This window comes from Sciurus carolinensis, chromosome 16, assembly GCF_902686445.1.
Source record: "Sciurus carolinensis chromosome 16, mSciCar1.2, whole genome shotgun sequence".
NCBI classification, from domain to species: Eukaryota; Metazoa; Chordata; class Mammalia; order Rodentia; family Sciuridae; genus Sciurus; species Sciurus carolinensis.
In genome coordinates this window covers 9076095-9094790 of record NC_062228.1, presented here as the reverse complement: position 1 = coordinate 9094790, position 18696 = coordinate 9076095, and positions in this window count along the sequence as shown.

Here is an 18696-nt window from a genome sequence, read left to right as displayed (position 1 = left end):
CAGAAATGAGCTGAAGGAAACGGTGCTTGTGTTATTGAAGGAACTAGCAAAGTCCAAGGTGCTAGGAGAAGCAGCCTTGGCTGAGACCATGCCCAGCAATAAAGTCCAGCTGCACCTGCAAAGAGCAGTGCCTGCTATTCCAGTTACCAATGGTTTAGCAGGATTATCTACCACGTGGCCCAAGAAGCCGAGGATAAGGGGAGGGAAAAAAAGAAGAGGAACATAAATCCTCATGTGTTTCTCATGCATTCAACTGTTTTGCCAGAATCAAATATGTTAGTCATCAGTTCCTGTTAATCCTTAGAATAGTTAAAGATATGTCTGCGAAATAGTAAAAGCAAGCCTGGAGGGGCCGGCTCCCCTGGAGGGGCCTCCTTAGGCCTCCATAAGTCCATCTGCAACCAACTCCTCACAATTCCAGCCCCTCCAGTTGTCCCTCATTCCTGTTCTGGACTCTACACTTCTGGCTATTATGGTATAGCATGAGGTGTCCCCCAGCTGCTCATGTGTGAGGCAATTCAAGAAGTGTCAGAGGTGAGAAGATGAGATTATGAGCTTTAACCAAATCTGTGGGCTAATCCACTGATAGAGATTAGGTGGTACCTGTAGGCAGGTAGGGTGTGGTTGGAGGAAGGAGGTCATTGGGAGCAAGACTTTGACATTTGTTTTGTCCCAGTGAAAGAGCTCTCTTCTTCCTGGTTGCCATGTCCTGAGCTGCCTTGCTCTACATCTCTAAACGCCCTTCTGCCATGATGTTCTGCCTCATCTCGGCCCAGAGCTGTGGAGTCCCAACTATGAACTGAACCCTGGAAATCATGAGCCAGTAAGAACTTCTCCTCCTCTACATTGTTCATGTCGGCCCTTTTGGTCACAGCAATAAAAAAGCTGACTAAAACAGGTATTGCTACTCCTTGATTTCAAAATGGAATTTTATTTTGCCCTTTGGTGACCTCCTGGGATGATGAAATGGTTGTATAACAGCTTAGTAATCAACCTAGTGGCACCTGTGAGAGGAAATTGGTCCTAGAGAAGTTAGTATCCACTTAAAAGCTAGTTGCCACCCAATGGAAAGGTTTGAACCCATGATCTAATCTGCAAGGCTTACGCTCTTTCTAGGCAAAGCTGCCCAACATCGCAGCCCCACCTCCAACTCTGGCTCCTCCTTCCTGGCCCCCTAAATGCAAAGCCTTGTCATTTCTTAGATGATCCTAATCATCCCTGATGAAGCTTTGTCATGCCCACCTGGTCCCCTTCCCCCATCTGTCCCTTTAATTGCCTGTGGGATGATCTTTCAGCAATGTCAGTTGGAAACGGGGTGACCTTGGAGGTTTGATGGTACTAAGATGGAATTAGGACAGGGGGTTGGCAGTGTCTGAAACTCACCTTTGCCAGATGCCTCTTTGTCCTTGAAAGCAGGAGTGGGGGGGTGCACTGGCATCTGACGCACCTGGGAAATGAAGATCTGCTCTGCAGATGCTCAGTGCTTGGTCCACTTAAGCAGGGCTCCCAGGAATGGGCTTGGGGCATATTCCCTCACCCCCTAACACAGACCCAAAGCTTACCACCAACCAGCTACAGAGCCTGAAGTCTTGAACTCTACATGGGAGGCGAAGGAAGGAAGGGGAGGAGGAGGCAGCAAGAGCGCCAGAACAGGACGTATCCCCATGGGCCAGGAGAGGCCTGAGGGGAGGGAGTCCAAGTCGGGCTTCAACTACGGAAGAGAAGTTTGCACACGTGTGTTCGCTATCTAAAGCGGGACACAAAGGCTTCCCGAGGCAGAAAACAAAACAGCAAGTTGGGAAGTCAAGGGAGATGGTCCAAAAATGCTAATCCTCATCGGAAATGCCCACAGCACACTTAGGAATGGTTCGTCCAGTCCTTAGATTTAGAGGCTTGGGAAGACAAGATGACTCCCGCAGGAAAGAGGGCCAGAAGGACGGAAAGGACACACAATCTGATCTGGAAGCACAGTGTCTGAAGACAAAAACACTGGGCTCACGTCTTGGCTGCAAAACAACTGGAAGTTCTCAGGCAAGGGACCTGTCCTCTGTTTCCAGTGCATCAGTGAAATGGGGAAAGAGCTGCCTGTAACTCAGGATGGAAGAACGGAACAACAGAAACCACGTCCAAGCATCTGACATGACTCCTGGCATATGCTCATCGATCATTGTTTGTTATTGAACTTGTTAAATCCCATCCACCCAGAAGGTCCAGCAGTCTGTTCTGAGCCGGCACCGACTGACACCATGCCAGGTGAAGCCATTCCAATTTTGCCATCCAAAAAGCACATGTCGCCCTATTCCTAAGAGAAACAGCAGCCGCACAGTTTGCAAATCAGATACCATGTGTGTGAAGCAGATAGCTTAGCAAGTACGCAGCCAGGATCCAAATTCCCTCAACCTCCGGAGGGTTTAAAATCAAAGTGTGTCCTCCAGGATCAGTGGGGTCCATGTTGTGAAGACAGAAAAACAAAATGAACAAAGTAGCTCCGAGTGGGAGAGGACATTAGAGTCGGGGATCACAGGCCTTCTAGGCAGCCACTCCGTCGGCTAAGAACTCAGCCCTTATCACACCGCAGCAGCCTTGCAGGGAGGTGGCAGGCTCATTCCCTCAGGTCCTGGGCCCTCCTCCGCCCACCCCACCCCTTACCACCTGGGTGCCTAAAAGAATCCTCAAAGTCAGGCTTACCAATCACATGCCAACTCAGTTCACCAGGGTATCTGCAGAAATGTGTTAGCAAGGATTCTGAATGCAAGTCTGACCTCAGTGGCTATATATTCAATCATTTTAATAATAAATATTGGGCTGGGGAGATAGCTCAGTTGGCAGAGCGCTTGCCTTGCAAGCACAAAGCCCTGGGTTCGATCCCCAGCACCGCAAAATAAATAAATAAATAAAATAAATATCACATGCCACTAACTGTTGGGGGCAAGAAACGTATCAGTGAGTAAAAGAGACATCGCCACTGCCTCTGGAGCTCACGTTCTGGTGGTGGGAGTTCTGTGCTCCACTGTGCTGGACTCTGGAGGGATTGGTGGTAACGGTATGTGTGTTATAGTTCTATTAATTCAGAACGTACCTCTCATGAGCCCCCTACCAGGAAAAGCTCTCTAGAAAAATCAATGGCTCTTTCATGGAAATGTTTTCCCACCACCCAACCCAATTAGGGCATTTCCCACCTTCTCGCTCCTTCCAATAAATCTAAACTTCAGTCATCTTACCGAGAAAAATATACGTATATATTTTTGGATTGAAACCACGTGCAAAATTCATTTTGTCACTTTGTGTTCCTTCTCTAAACTGACTTTAACTTGCAATTTCAAATAGGCAGGCTTGACTTGAAGACCTTTTCAAATCATACTCAAAATACACAATTTGCCTTTTTTATGAAGTGCATTATTTTTGCAGGCATCATCTTGATAGTTTTTAAAAATAGACTATTGAATTTAGAACAGCAAAGAGCAGAGCCCAGGAGACTCTAGACGCAGGGAGTGGGGGAAGAAACCTTGGTGTTGGGAGCAGATGGCAGATCCTAGAGATGGGGATAGGCCAACAGAGCAGAGGGTGACTCCTGAGGTGTGGCCCATGCTGGGGTGCAGGGGCTGGCCTCCGATTCCAGGCTGAGATTTGGGTTTTTTTCCAGAAGGATTTCCTGTTTCACATACACATTTTCTAACAGAGCAGTGGACTGATTCATGAGGTAGTGGAGCTTCTGGCTCCAAAGGTGATAAAAGCAGAAGCCAATACTGTTTAAAATCATACACAATCGGATGGAAAGGTAAATTAATGCAGAGATTCTATTGTATGGTCTACAGTCTGCTTGGGCCTACAGGTGCATTTTGGGGGGGCCACAGAGCTTCCCTCTTTTAGGGGTACATTTTAGGGGACAGGATCATCAACAAAATTGGTTAGATGACACTCTCCCCCCAAAAAAATATTTTTCTTGAAAAATGAAGAGTTCTAAAGATACTGGATCCATTCCACTTGATGACATTAGATGACCCCCAGGTATAGCAAGCAACTGATTATCCCTTCAAGTGGCTCCATTTCTCTGTTTCAACCGCTCCCCTTCATTCACCCCAATACCTGAAAGCATCTGCATATTCCACCCTGGAGTTAGAGGCCATAGTAAGGATCTTTCCTATATTCAATGGCAAGTAATTGTGCCCAGAGCTCCATTCTGGTCTAACTTGCTGAAAAGGAAGTTGGCTCATAGTGTTTCCTGGAAAAGGACAGGGGACAGGCCCAGTTATTTATCACCCGGGTCCTTCAGGAGCTACTGTTTCCTGCAAAGTGCATTTCCACAGAGGAGAAGGCACCCTCTTGGTGCAAGTCTTTGACCTTCGCAGATAATGAATGGAAAGCATTTGAAAGCCTAGCTCCCTTTCTCCCCTCCTCTCTGCATGGCCACTCCAGTGCTGCTTCTCAGCACAGATGGGACAATATCCTGCCCTGGATTAGGACCACCCGCCACCTCACCCCCTCCTCTCTTCGCCTGCAGTTTTAAGAACAGAGTGAGATTTGGCACATGAGGGCGGGGCAGCTTGCAGATGAGCTTTTCCCATGTGGGTAGTGGGGGGTTTAAGGTGGTTCATGCAGTCCACCCTTAGTATCTATGGATTCTGCAACCATGGGTGGAAAATACTCAAAGAAACTGCATCTCAGTTGAACAGGTGCAGGCTATTTTCTTGTCATGGCTCTTCCCTATTGTCTAGGGACTAACCACTGGCATAGCATTTGCACCGTATAGGTATAACAGGTGACCCAGAGAGGATTAACGTGTAGAGGAGGAGCTGCACAGGTCATATGCAAATCCCACGTCATTTCATACAGAGGACTTGAGCATGTCGGATTTGGTTATCTGCAAGATGTCCTGAAACAAATCCTCCAAGGATTCTGAGATGACTATATTATGTAAAAATGTAGCTTGGTGCGTCAAATGCATAATTTCTATGGAAATGCAAAGTTTCTTTAAAATATTATGTTTAAATTTTTCCTTCTTAAGTACAGTAAATTAGACATTAAAAGAAACAACTTTAGGTAAATGGTACTAGTATTATGAATACCATTATAACTTGTCTTACATAACAGGAAATGGTAAACAATTAAAATCGGGTTTTAGAAACACTGGCCTACGGGCAATTGTTCAAATGACTTGGAAATGTCTTAGCTGTCCATCATAGCCTGGCCCACTACACGCTGTCCAGTCCCATTTAACGCTGCTGGACACCATGTCCCTGCTACGATGACTCAGCTTGCCGGGGACCTGCTTTCCTCTGGATGCACTGGGTCTTTGCACATGCAGTCCCTTTCCTCACTTTCCCACTGGTGAAACTCTGTTTAGACTCACTCTTGCAGCTCAGTGCCCACCTTCCCTGGGAAGTCCCTTCAGTCTTCGTGAGCAGAATTCACTCCCCATTCCTACCTAATCATTTTTAGCCTACATCGTATTCAATACATAATCAGCTGTCACCCTTCGTGTGTCACACTTTACGATTGAAACCCAGCCGGTCAACACCACCTTCCCCATCCTGTACACAGAGGCACTTAATGAATGTTCATCAAGTGAATGGACAGATTTCCAATGAACCTCCCAGCAAAAGTAGTTTTTCATCTGATTCCCTTCCCCCACCCGCTCCAGGCTCTGACTTCCAGGAACTGTTCCAAGGAGGCCACAGGGAGCAAGGTGACATTCCCTGAGGAATAGGATAGCCGAGGCGTTTTAGCCTCACTCCAGGTCTTCCAGGCGAATGGCGGAGGGCAGCATGCAGCAGCAACGTCCCTGGCATTTCACAGCACTGCAGGGAGGGTCCAGAGGCCTCGCTGTTGCCAGAGCCTCGGGAAAGGAGAGAGCATCACGAGCCATTCCAATTCTCCAAACGGATAGCAGGTCAGGCTCATGGAGACAGGGAAGGAAAAACACTCCCCAAACCCGCGTTCCTGTCCCCATCCCCAGCCACCTCCCAGGTCAGACGCCTGGACTCTGGGAGGGTTGGAGATGTGCACCACTGTGTGGGACACCTGGTCTCCACCCCTCGCTGGCCTCCTGGGACCACCTGCAATGGGCTCACTGGTGGTCTTCAGGGCTGAGACACCTGCAGCACATCTTGTGCCACCCCCGTCCCCACCATGCACACCAGCACCTGGGCACTGGCTCTTCTAGGGCTTCCTGTTCAGATCTAGGCTTCTGGGTTACCTTCTCAGAGAGTCCCCTCCCCGTCTCCCCGAAAAGGGATGTGCTGCCTCAGGTCATCAGTGTAGACTGCTTATTCCTTTCTTGTTTTCAAGAGGATCCGTGTGGAATCTTTTTTAAGGCCTTTGGTCACATTGTTGAAATAAGGATAATTGGGTCCAAAGACTCTCTCTCCCTTGCTTTCTGCTGTACGCACAGCACCTGGCTCAGCTCTGGAACACAGTGAGGGTGTGATATGGGAGGAAAAGAGGGAAAGAGAGAGAGGGAAACAGATTCATGACTTCGAAGAATCTGTTCTTCCACCACCCCCGCCCCTGAGTGCATTCACTTCTGAGAAGTGTGCTCCACAGGTCGGGAATGAACAGAAAATGTGCTAGACCTCTTGAGGAAGTCGGAGAGCAAGGTGCAGGGCCACCTTCCTTTCCTGGAGTATTTATTAGGCCAAAGGTGTTGAACTGTACAACTAAAATAACTGCTGATAAAAAGACTTTTTTAAACCGAAGATTGAATCCGGAGGCGCTTTGCCACTGAGCTAACATCCCCAACCCTTTTTATTGTTTGAGAAAGGGTCTCACTAAATTGCTGAGACTGGCCTCGAACTTGTGATCCTTCTGCCTTAGCCTCCTGAGTGTTGGGATCACAGGCCTCAACCACTTCTCCAGTGTTTTTATCAGGTGACCATCATGAAGCTCCTCCCCCCTGTCCTGACCCTGGGAAGGAGTGGGCGGGGTCAAAACTAGCTGCTGACTCTGCCGGCTTCTCCCAGCTCCCTGCTCATCTGCGGTTAACACGCCTGAACTAACAGCATTATACTGTTTTCAAATTATTATCAACAGGGAGTTAAAGAATTCCTTACCGCAAGGTCGTAAATACATTGAGTGCCGTTTAGGAAGGCCATGAAGCCATTGCTCCTAAACACCCCCTAGACCAATAACTTTAGCAAAGGTGTTTTAGAGCACTCTGTCTCTGCCAACATACTAAGCGGTTTCTCCCCCGCCCACGTGTGTGTACATGTGCACACACGTGTGTTGGGGGGAGTTGGTTAGGAGCATCCCAGAGCTTAAGCGCCCTGGCTGGGTGAGCAGCCTCCTGAGCACTGGTCCCACTGAGGGAAGATGAGGTCACCCTGGCCTCATCTTCCCTCCCCTGCTGCAGCCTCTTATTCCGATCCTCCGTCTCTGCTCTGTCACTCTGCGGTGCTGGCGTTTCCCAAGGCTCACTCCTACGGCCCACCTTTTCCTCAGTAAGAGTAACACTGGGAATGTATTCACAGGGGCTTCAGGAGAGCCAGACGCTCTTCTTAGCCGCTCCTCAAGCTCTGTCCTCCATCTTGCTGACACCCATGAGGCCTCCCTCCTGCTGTCATCTCTGCTACACAGCGGAAGACTCAGAGAAGCAGAGAAGCTCAATGGCATACCTGCCCTGGGTCTCACAGCCCGCGGGGACAGAGCTGGCACAAGAACCCAGGCAACCAAGAGCCTCAGCCCCATCTCCCAACATCACCCCGTGGCAGCTTTGTCCCCAAGAGGGCAGTTGGAAATATCTGGGGACATTCTGTTTGTCCCAGTTGGGAAGAGCTGCTGGCACCTAGTGTGTAGAGGTCAGGGATGCTGCTGAACATCCTACAGGGCACAGAACAGGCCCCCAAGCCTAGAATGAGCTGGCCCAGAATGTGAGCAGTGCCAGGCGGGGAGCCCCTGCTCTGGGTCCCCTGCCGCCATCTTGCTGGGTGAGCTTGTTCACGCCCACAGCTTTAACCTCAATCTGTAGAACAGACCAGAATTTATATCCTTAGCCCTGATGGGTAGCCAGCTGGGCACCTCCACTGGATGCCGTACTCCCAGTGTACCCAAGTCTGAACTCATGAACTTGCCCCTGTGGCCTGGGCACCTCCAGATCCCCTGACTCAGCCGATGGTCCCACCAGCCCGTCAATGGCAGGAGCCAGCCACAAGGGCCACTCTTGGAAACTCCTCCCTTCTCCCTCGATTCTGCCTCCTGCAAATGCTACAATTGCGGCCCCTCAGTGTCTCTGGAGCCGCCCCCTCTCTCCACCTCTTCCAGTACCACGCTCCAGTCATCTCCAGCGTGGGCCACTGCAGTCACCTCCCGAGCCCCAGGTCATCACGTCCCATCGAACAGGACATCTCTCACGTACTGATTCCTCAGAGGACATCATTTGAAAGTGCTCTCTTGGTTTGAAAAATGTTTGGAAGGTAGTTTACAGATATTTTGTCCCATCCCAGCCACCTCATTTGAGCAGATTTCTCAGTTTGATCAACAGCAGAACCCTGATCCAGCCCAACACAGAATTCTTGTTTATCTGTTGACATCTCAGCAGAAAACAGATGGCATATTCAAAACAGGATGCGCAGTTCACCACAGGGACTGCAGGACAAAGCCGAGCCTAGGTACAGGGCAGACACCAGCAGGACAGCACCTGAAGCTCATCACAGCCCAGCTCCACGCCAAGAGGGGATGGTTCCCAGAACCCAGAGCGGGAAGAGCTAAATAGAGTTCCTCTGCACAGAAGCATGGCTGAAGCTAAAGCTCAAGATACTCCACTGCAGTTGAAGATCAGCAACAGGCTAACAGCTAAGGTGCTCTTGCCCTGGGGAGCCTGGGAGAGCTCACCTGCTGCCCGAGGCAGAGACTGACAAGGGGAATGGAGGTGGCGTGATGGGGTGCTGCTAATTTCTGTTTCTTGATTTGGGTGCTAGTTGTACATATGTGTTCACTGAAAAGTCAGCCCATAGCACACTTGCATAATAGTCATCAATTTGAAAAATTAAAAACAAGTAGCTGTGAGCTGGGCATGTAGCTCAGTAATAAAGTCTTTGCTTAGCAAACTGTGTGAGGCCCTGGGATAGGTCCTCAGTACTAAAGAAATAAATAAGTAGCCTTATTGTATTTCCCCTCCCTCTCCCACCTCCTATCAGGGTTTCCTATTGACCAAATCAATTAATGGCTGCCTGAAGGGACAGGAGTCCTGCAGTCTAGGTCAGCACCACCGCATCCTGTGTGGGAAGGGTGGACACTGGCCTTGAACATCCCCAGCCCAGGCGCAACGCAAAGGGCCTGAAGCAAACGCCCCACCTACCACGGGCTGTTTGGAGAAAACCGCAGAGAACTTGACTCCGTCTCCAGTCCAGAGAGGCCAGAGTCAAGACCACCACAGTGTTTCCCCCAAGATTTCTCCCTCATTTAGGAAATCTGTAACTGTGCTTTCCAGGTCCAGGAACAGGGAATTTACAAAGAGCATCAGGAAAGTCCTAAAAGAAAGGAACAGGATCCTGAATTTCAGAGCTGGACCTTGACATTCAAAGACCTCTCATTGATCCCAAGGGCTGGGGAGAGAGTTGTCCCCAGAGTAGGTAACAGACTGGAACAGCGGAACCTGGGGGTTAACGGGATGATTCTACAGGCAGGACCTCCTGTGCTTTCCCCCACGTGATTTCTTTTGAAGAGCAGCACCCCTGAGACTGCTGGGCTTAAGTCAGCAGGACATGCTACCTTCCTCAGCAAACAACTGTTACCTACAGTAGAAACCATGAACCAAACACTCTCCCTGCCAATAAGAACAACAGTTACCCCGAAGAGGATTTCTGTGACCTTTCCACAGACCACATTCCAGGACCCTGGGAGATAGGGTAATTAAAAGCAAAGCCCCTTACCACAAAATCCATAAGAACGAGTTTTGACTACACTGGTCAGCCTGGGCCAAAGTGTCCCAGAGCTGCCTTGGATCTTTAGCAGATCATTATAACAGTAAATCTCCCCTCCAGGGGATAAGCCCTCCTACAGTGGGGACTTAAAAGTCTGATGCAATTTCTGCTGCCAGTCAAGAGTCAAGAGGTGGACCTGGGCAGGACTCTCTGGAAATTTCCCTGAGACCCCCAATAATATAGGAGGACAGGAGGGTCATACCACCCCTGTTGTCTCTGAGAGAACCCACTCTCTCCTTGGAGGGTGTCCCCTTTCCCCCTTTCCTATCCCTTCTAATAAACTCATGCTGCTACTCCAAGTGACTCAACTGAAGTCTTTCCAGCATAGTTGCAAGAACTGGTGACAGAGTACATCTGTAGTCACTTTGGCTCCACAGATGTCCTTGCTCTGCCACAAGGACACTTCTCTTCCTCTCTTCTCCATCCTTTGGATAAACCTTAAATCACTGTAGACATAAGACCCATGTTTGCTATGTCCCAGGCACCGTGCTAAGGACTTTTCAAATATTCTCTCATGGAATAGCCACAACCACTGTAAATATGCCTTGGGGTTTGGGGCACTCGAGTAATGTCCTAAAGACATTCAGTAAATTCTAAGCCAGGTCTGGGCTATACTTAGCTCCCAGGCCAGGAAGTTGGGCTCTTCCTGAGAAAGCCATTAGCAAGGCATTCGAGATCCCGGAGAGCATAGTGCCAGCTCCCCTTCCCAAGCAGGGACCATCAGCTCTGGAGCAGTTTATTCTTCCTGGGAACACTCGGATCTGCCAGGCTACCAGATGCGAGAGACCCATCCCCGAATTCTGTGGCAGTCTTAATCACGAGAGAGTCGTCCATTTAGGTGATCAACAGGGGTAAGGTGAAAACCAAAGGACCTGCGGCTGGTCTCCTGCCATCCCATTGTGTGGGCCTGATCATCTTTGTAAACTCCCCAGCCTTGGGTTGTTTTGTTTTGTTTGTTTTTTACAGTTCTGAAGATTGAACCCAGGGCCTTGTGCTTGTGAGACAAGCGCTCTACCAACTGAGCTATATCCCCAGCACCCCCGGCCTTAGTTTTTAACTGCACCTACCTAACAGGATTCTTGTGAATAGGTGAGTACTTTTTCTCATTTTTTTTTCGAATCCAATATTACTTTAGTTTTTATATTTTTAAAAATTTTTTAATTTATTCTAATTAGTTGGACATGACAGTAGAATGCATGTGTATGCCCAACACATAGTCATCACGTAATAAATCAACCCATAAAGAGACCAGAGATGTTTTGAGCCCTTACTAAGAACAGGTCCTGTGCTGAGTGTTGGAATTACATCGGAGGAAAAGAAGCATTTTGTCCTGATTCCAGAAACGTCACAGCTAAGGCCTTTTTCTATCAGAAGTCACACAACTTCACAAACTCTTCCGATGGCAAAGTTTTCCTCTCATTTCTAGTACTCAGGGGCCTTCAACCCTACATTGTACAATCCCTGAGAACAGCTGCCCTGGGTTCCTATTCCTTTACCTTAATTCTTGCATGAATTCTTCTTGCCCTTTTTGACGTTTGAAAGGAATGTTCTTCACAATGTTCATTTTGTGCTTATCCCTCCAGGACTGATTGCCTGGCCAGAGACACCATACAGGATATGAAAAATCAATGCATTGTGTCCTCAGAGGGAGTTACACTCCCTCCCTCAATTCACTGGACCACATTAAATCCCGAAATTGAAATACTGACAAATCCTTACCCATTGTCACGGATTTTATCAGACCAAGAGCTATTTTGTGAGTTTTTTAATATAATAAAATTCTGCAGCCTGCAAGAACTTCTGGTTTCAGACGACCAAAACTATTTTATTTGTATAAATCCGGTATAGGATGCTCTAGAGAATAATTGATTTATGGCTTAATGACTCTGCAGACACAGTATGTTCTAAGAAAAATTATCAGCAGAGAACAGCATGTTGTGATTGAGTATGGAGAAAAATTGTATTGAGGATTCTTAGTGCCTGTTCTTGTTGCCAGAAATAGTGTGATTGCCAAGCACTTAAATATCACCTAAGAGATCCTTGAGCCTTTGGCACTTGATTGAAGAAAGTCTCACATTTCCCTGCTTGCAACTTAAATTCAAGGATATTGCTTGCCTTCAATGCAAAGTCAAAAAGGCTAGAGAGAATGAAATTAATGGGACGGTACACTGAAGTAGGAAGAAATTGAAATCAGAAAACCTGATGCTAATCCCTTAACTCTTCTGCTCACTAAATACACACAGATGTCACTCTTGCCCTTAGCACCCTAACCTGTTAGATTAGGTAGTTGGACTGGATCAGGAATCACACACTGGCAGATCAATTGCAGCACTCGGCTGACATGCATGTTTTCTTTGGCCTGCACAGTATTTAAAACGAACAACAAAAACAGAAAAACCAACACAGCCAAGATTTTTTAAAGTCAAGAAATTTTCTATCAAATTCCAAATGTCCAGCTGTTACTGGAAAAAAAAAAAAAAGAAAATTTGGCCACATACAGCTACATTCCTCCTCATGGACGCACTGTTACAAACATACAGCTGCTCTTCACTTCTGATGAGATTCTCTGGATCTCTGCGATCCAGTTTGCCACCAACTCCACACTCCTCGTATTGGCCCGAGATTGAGGCAGAAGTTATCTTTCATTTACGTTCACATTACTCTGTTGCCCTCTTCTAGTAGAAAGCTGAATTTTCCAACCGGTGATAGAAAAAGAATACTTGTACAGGAGCTGACAGATATGAGAGCCACTTCAGTCAATAAAAGTGGCAAAGGGAACATGTTTTGTGGAACTGAAGACTACCTTAAGTATGTCATGTGCCACCGGAGAATGTGCATATTGAAACAATGTAACAGACTGGCTTCATGGGCTGCTGGCTGCCAGGTGGGAGGTAGGCTTTAGAGTTTGCACCTCCCTGGTGAAATGATCTCAATGGTCACTTCTAGTTCTAGAAACTTTGTCTATTAAAATGTATGCTCACGCCGAACGGTGGTGCAGGTCTGTAATCCCAGCAGCTAGGGAGGCTGGGACAGGAAGATTGAGAGTTCAAAGCCAGCAAGGTGCTAAGCAACTTAGTGAGACCCTGTCTCTAAATAAAATGCAAAATAGGGCTGGGGATGTGACTCAGTGGTTCAGTGCCCTGAGGTCAGTCCCCAGCCAAAAAAATAAAAAAGTATGTTCTTTATCATTTAGGGCCATATAAGCTAGGAGGACTATTGATTCAGGTGAATCAATCTCTACCTGTGAAATTCAAAGGGCTGAACCTTCAACTGGGAATCTGTCCGAGATTCCATGGGTACCTTCCATTCATACCTTCAGGGGAATTAGCATGGTTTTGGGTTCTACCTAATAGAAACCAGAGAATCAACAAAGGAGAGGGTTGGGGGTACAGCTCAACTGGGGGTACTTGTATAAAGTATGTGAGACCCTGGGTTCAATCCCCAGCACCAGGAGAAAAAGAAAAATGATAAACTAGGATCCAAATCAACAAGAGAGGCAAAGGGGTAAGAAATGATAGGAAACTTGAGGTCTCAGCCCAGTTCTACTTTCTAGCTCTGTGACTATTAGCAGGCCATTAGTCTCTCTGAGTCTCAAATTCTCAACTGCTGGTTGGACATAATCCCTACCAAGTAGGGAAGTTGTTGATTCCTAAATGAGAAGCAATGTGCATAGATGTTCTCATTTACAAATGACAACTTTGGAAAGGCATTGCATTTGTTTTTTTTTTGTTGTTGTTGTTGTTGTTGTTTTTTTCTAAACAGGAACTATTATTCCACATCAAATTTTTTCTTTAAATTTTTTAAAATTAACCAGTTAAAATGATGTATGTTTATGTGTACAACTTGACATTTTGATGCATGTATACCTTCTAGAATGAATCAATCAAGCTATTTAACATATGTGTTATCTCGTATACTTATTTTTTGTAGCAAAAACATTTAGAATCTACTCTTAGCAATTTTCATACATATGATACATTGATATTAACTAGAGTCATCTTATTTCTTTCAACAAAAGTAAGAAAATGCAGCTAAACTTAAGTAGGACTAAAATCTCCAAACACAGAATGTGGTTTCTATCTTCTACATTGTCTCCATGACTCTTTCAAGAGCAACCCATATGCCAAGCAAAGCAATGTTTTAGGGAAGAGGATCTTGCCATACAAAGTGGAAAAGTACAACTTGAAGAAACGAAGCAGTACGTATGTCCAGATCCACCATCCACAGCTGATTCCATCCGTAAAAGTCCACTCTGCTCTTTATCAGGGGCAGAAATGAAACTAGCATTGTGTGTAGCACCCCAAAGGTTGTGAATAGAAATTCAGCTCATTCTATGGTGCAACGATCTGTCATCTACACGTGGAGCCAGTCCACAGATCCGCTTAGGTCCTGCCATGCAGTGAGCTCCTGAGAGTCACAGACCTAACCTGGGGAAATGCCAGTTTTCACACATCTGTGCATCTGTACATTTTCTGAGTTGATGATCCATAGCTTTTACTAAATTCTCAAAGGTTCGTTGTGCACGATAAGAACTACTGAGACGTGCAGGGTATCAGGCGAACCAACTATGAACGTGTTCTTGGTGGGGCAAAATGATAACCATATTTTTTAAAATCAAAAGTTGAACACAGATTTGAGTACACAGCTGGACATCATGATGGGGTATTAATCTGAAGATCATCCCAGAAAACCTAGGGTATCTGGTCTTCCTAGAAATAGGTCATCAGAACCTGATGGGAGCTGGAACTGTGGTTTATGAGGGATCATGATAAACAGAACAAGAAGTTTCCCTAAAGACCACAGCATCACTGGCAAAAATCAGGACAAGAAACAGAGGTATTTATCAAACTCCATCCCTTGCATTTATTCTAAAACAGCTCCTCCACCCTCACAAAACAGTTCCCCTAGCTGTGGCCCTAACCCAGGGTCTCACACATGTTAGGTGTTCGGTTTGGATGTGAGGTGTCCCCCAAAAGCTCACGTGTAAGACAATGCAAGAAGGTTGAGAGAAGAAATGATTGGGTTACAAGAGCCTTAACCCAATCCGTGAATTAATCACCTGATGGGATTAATGGAGTGGTAATTGAAGGCAGTGGGGTGTGGCTGGAGGAGGTAGGAGTTGGGGCTGTGGTTTAGGGGTATATATTTGTATATGGAAAGTGGAGATCTCTCTCTGCTTCCAGATCATGTGAGCTGCTTCCCTCTGCCACACTCTTCTGCCATGATTTTCTGCCTCACCTCAATCCCTGAGGAACGGAGTCAACCTTCTATGGACCTCTGAAACAGTGAGCCCCTAAATAAACTTTTCCTCCTCTACAACTTTTCTGGTCAGATCTTTCAGTTGTAGCAGCAAAAGAGCTGACTAAAACACCAGGGTGCTGAGCTACCTCCCCACGCCTTTATATTTTATTTTGAGACACAGTTTCAGGAAGTTGCCCAGGCTGGCCTTGAACTTCTCATCTGCCAGCCTCAGCCTCCTGAGTAGCTGAGACGACAAGTGTGTGCCAATATTATGCCCCAAGTTCTTGTCAGTCAACACACAAAATGGTCTTCAACCCCTAAAATACTGCTACTCAAACAGTACATCCACCAGGGGCAGCTACAGCTTCGCTTAGAAACCAGGCAGTAAAACTCAGTCGCCGGCTCTTCCATCAGCCCAGAAAATGAGAACGTGCACTGAGCAGGATCCCAGGGACATGTCTTCCCAAAGCTCCGCCCTAAGGCACAGCCTGCCTGGTGGTGACAGCACCCCTGCTGGCCAATGCGTGTTACTGCAGTCATCTTAACCTAATAAAATCATAAAAGAACATTATGTTCCTAGTGGCCCTTTTTTGTTCACAGGGTAAAATGGTTCCTCTCCAGTACCTAATGGAACTTGATGGAAAGAGAAGAAGGATGTCTATTCAGGATGTCCAGAACCTGGCTTCTAATTGCAATCTGGCCATTTATGTCAGAACACTTTACTTCTCTGAGGCTCTGTTTCCTCTGATAGAGACCAGAATATTTACCTGTCTTGATCATTCAGAATGCTATTACAAAATACCTTAGACTGGGTACTTCATAAGTAGAAATTTATTACACACAGTTCTGGAAGCTGGAAGTCCACCATCAAGTATCAGCAGAGTCAGTGTCTTGCAAGGCCTGTTCCTCACAGAGGACACCTCAGAGGGTGGGCCTCATTTAGAAGGGTGCTAACCCTATTCATAAGGGCTACACTTCTTGCCCAATCACCTCTGAGGGCCCCCACCTTTTAATACTATTGCATTGGGAGTTAGGTTCCTACATAGAAACCTGGGCAGGACTCCAGTGTTCAGACCACAGCATGGCCTTCCCTGCTCACAGGAAGTGCTTCCATTAGTGTGAAATTGAAGCCAGAATTGGGGACAGGCAGTTAGTGTAGAAAAAGGGGTTCAGGACAAATGGAGGAAATGGAGGCCATGAAAGCCTTCTACCTCTGGAAGTTGGAGACTGCCCCTGGGAGAATGGAATGTCAAGGATCTCCGGAGCCCATTGATTACCAAATTTACCTGCCCTTATCAAGGACTACAGACAGGGAGCTGATAATTAACGACCCCTGGGCCCTTGCCTGGCTGAATCACTTTGGCCCTCCCCTTGCCCCATCCTTCTCACTTTTCACATCTCACCTGCAAAACCAGCCTAGTCCCATAGGCAGGAAGGAGAGCTCAGAGGGGAGAACAATAGAGACCCTAACCTATAAAAGTGTAGGGCGTGCTCACTTCTTGGGACTCTAGAACATCAACCATGGCCCCCTTCTCCCTCCTGGGAGAAATCTGTATTATTACCTTTAAATAAAACCTGCTTAATATGCTTGCCTTGGCGCGCTTCTCGATGTTATACTTCAACACCTGAGGAAGTGGAACTCGTCATCGGTCAACAGCAGCATCAAAATGAAGGGGATGGGAGGGGGGACAGTGTCCTGTTAAGAAAATGGACTCTGGAGTTAAGCGATCCTGAACCAGCTGTGTCTGGAGGTCTCAGCCGAGCAGCCCGAGCTTGCCCACTCTGTGGTACCGGCACCTCTCCTGCGAGTGTGTCGTGACATGAGCATCATCCCAAGCAGAAAGTAAAAGGCGCTCTGAGTATGCAACCAGTAGATACCATCACTGGGTAGAAGGGTGCAAACCGCAGAGCTCCAGAGACATGGAAGTGGACCCTCTTCCACAGGAAGGCACGCGAGGCCGCCAGCCCAGGTGAGCATCAAAGGCGAAGTTCATGGCTCAGTAAGGACTTCCTAGACGGCTGTCCTGGTTCCCCCAAAACACACATGGAAGTCCCTGGAGCTTATTCACTTTCAGAGTAACTCAGGGCATCTCACTGCACTCAAGCTGCGAAGCCAGGAGGTCTCAATGCCCTGGAAAACGCCCTGACACCGTGTCTACTGTGATCATTTGAACTCATTTTATGCTTACAGATTTTAACTACGTGCTGCTGTTGTTATTTTTAGTTTCATGGAGGAACCACCTTGCAATAGATACTAATAAACCCAAGAAGTAAAGGGCACCTAAGTGCTAACAATTTCTTCAATTTTCCACATGGTTGTATAATGCTCATTTTGTGCAAATTAAATCACTTCTTTGTTTTAAGCACTTTTTGTGTATAATTGTGTTTTCTTGACACCGTAACCCCAAGTGCTAGAAGCTAATAACATCCCCATTTTACACATGGTGAACTGAGGCCCTGGGAGATAGAGATTTTCCTGGGGCCATACAACTGGGAGCAGGTGAAGCAAGGACCCTGGAGGCAGAGATTCCAAAACCATTGCTCTGGCCTCGCTTGATTATTTGATTTTAGCCAAGGTCCAGTTCACTGACTCTCCGAGAGGAAAGAATGGAAAAACCTCTGGGGAGATGGTCCTGTTGCATAGCAACCCTGTGCTTAAGCCTGGTGAGGGGAAATAGGCTCCTTAAGTTTTTAAAGCACCGGCACTAAAAATAGCCTGTGATATGACAGATAAACGCTAGGTCTCGCGAGGTCTTGTCTGAAAGAAAACCCATTTTGCACAACTGAATGTCTTTGCTGTGTTGTCCTTGGGGAAACACAAAATTATAGGATGCAGCTTTGCTCAGAAAACACACTGCTTCATTCCATGCAAAGGTGAGGGACCACCATTCATATGGAACTCATGAAAAATCTAACTCCATTTTTTTTTCCTCCCACTCTGTGGCTGGAATCCAACTCAGGTTGAAAGTAAATGCTCTGTACTTGATTGCAGAATGTGGCCTTCGGCTTCCCTGTATTAATCTCCTGGAAATTAATCAAGTTGGTTGAAATCACCCAAGGTGCAAATGTTTATAAGGCCTCCATTTGTCACTCTGGGAGAGACCATATCAATTACAGTGGCACCAACCATAAGACTCAAGCCTTCCAAAGAATATTAGATATTTAATTAGATCCAGAAGACCCTCTTCACCTGGCACCTGAAACATCTCCAGGTCCTCTTTTGAGGTTGATAATTAAAGGAAGAACTCATTCCCAAGGTCTCCATCCTCCTGTGGGAACCTGAAAGTGCCCAGAGTAATTACTAAGCCTGAATCTTGGCCTGGGCAGGGTAAGCACAAAAAGCCACAAAAAGAAATGTAAATGCTGCCATTTGCCCACAAAGAACTTTCAAGCCAATGCCCATTTATGTATTCATTCAAATATTTCATAAATATTTATTGAGGCAGAATAATAGTCTCCCAAGATGTCCACCTCTTAATCCCCAGAATTTGTGAAAATGTTCATTACATGGCAAAGGGGGATTAAGTGTGCACATGGA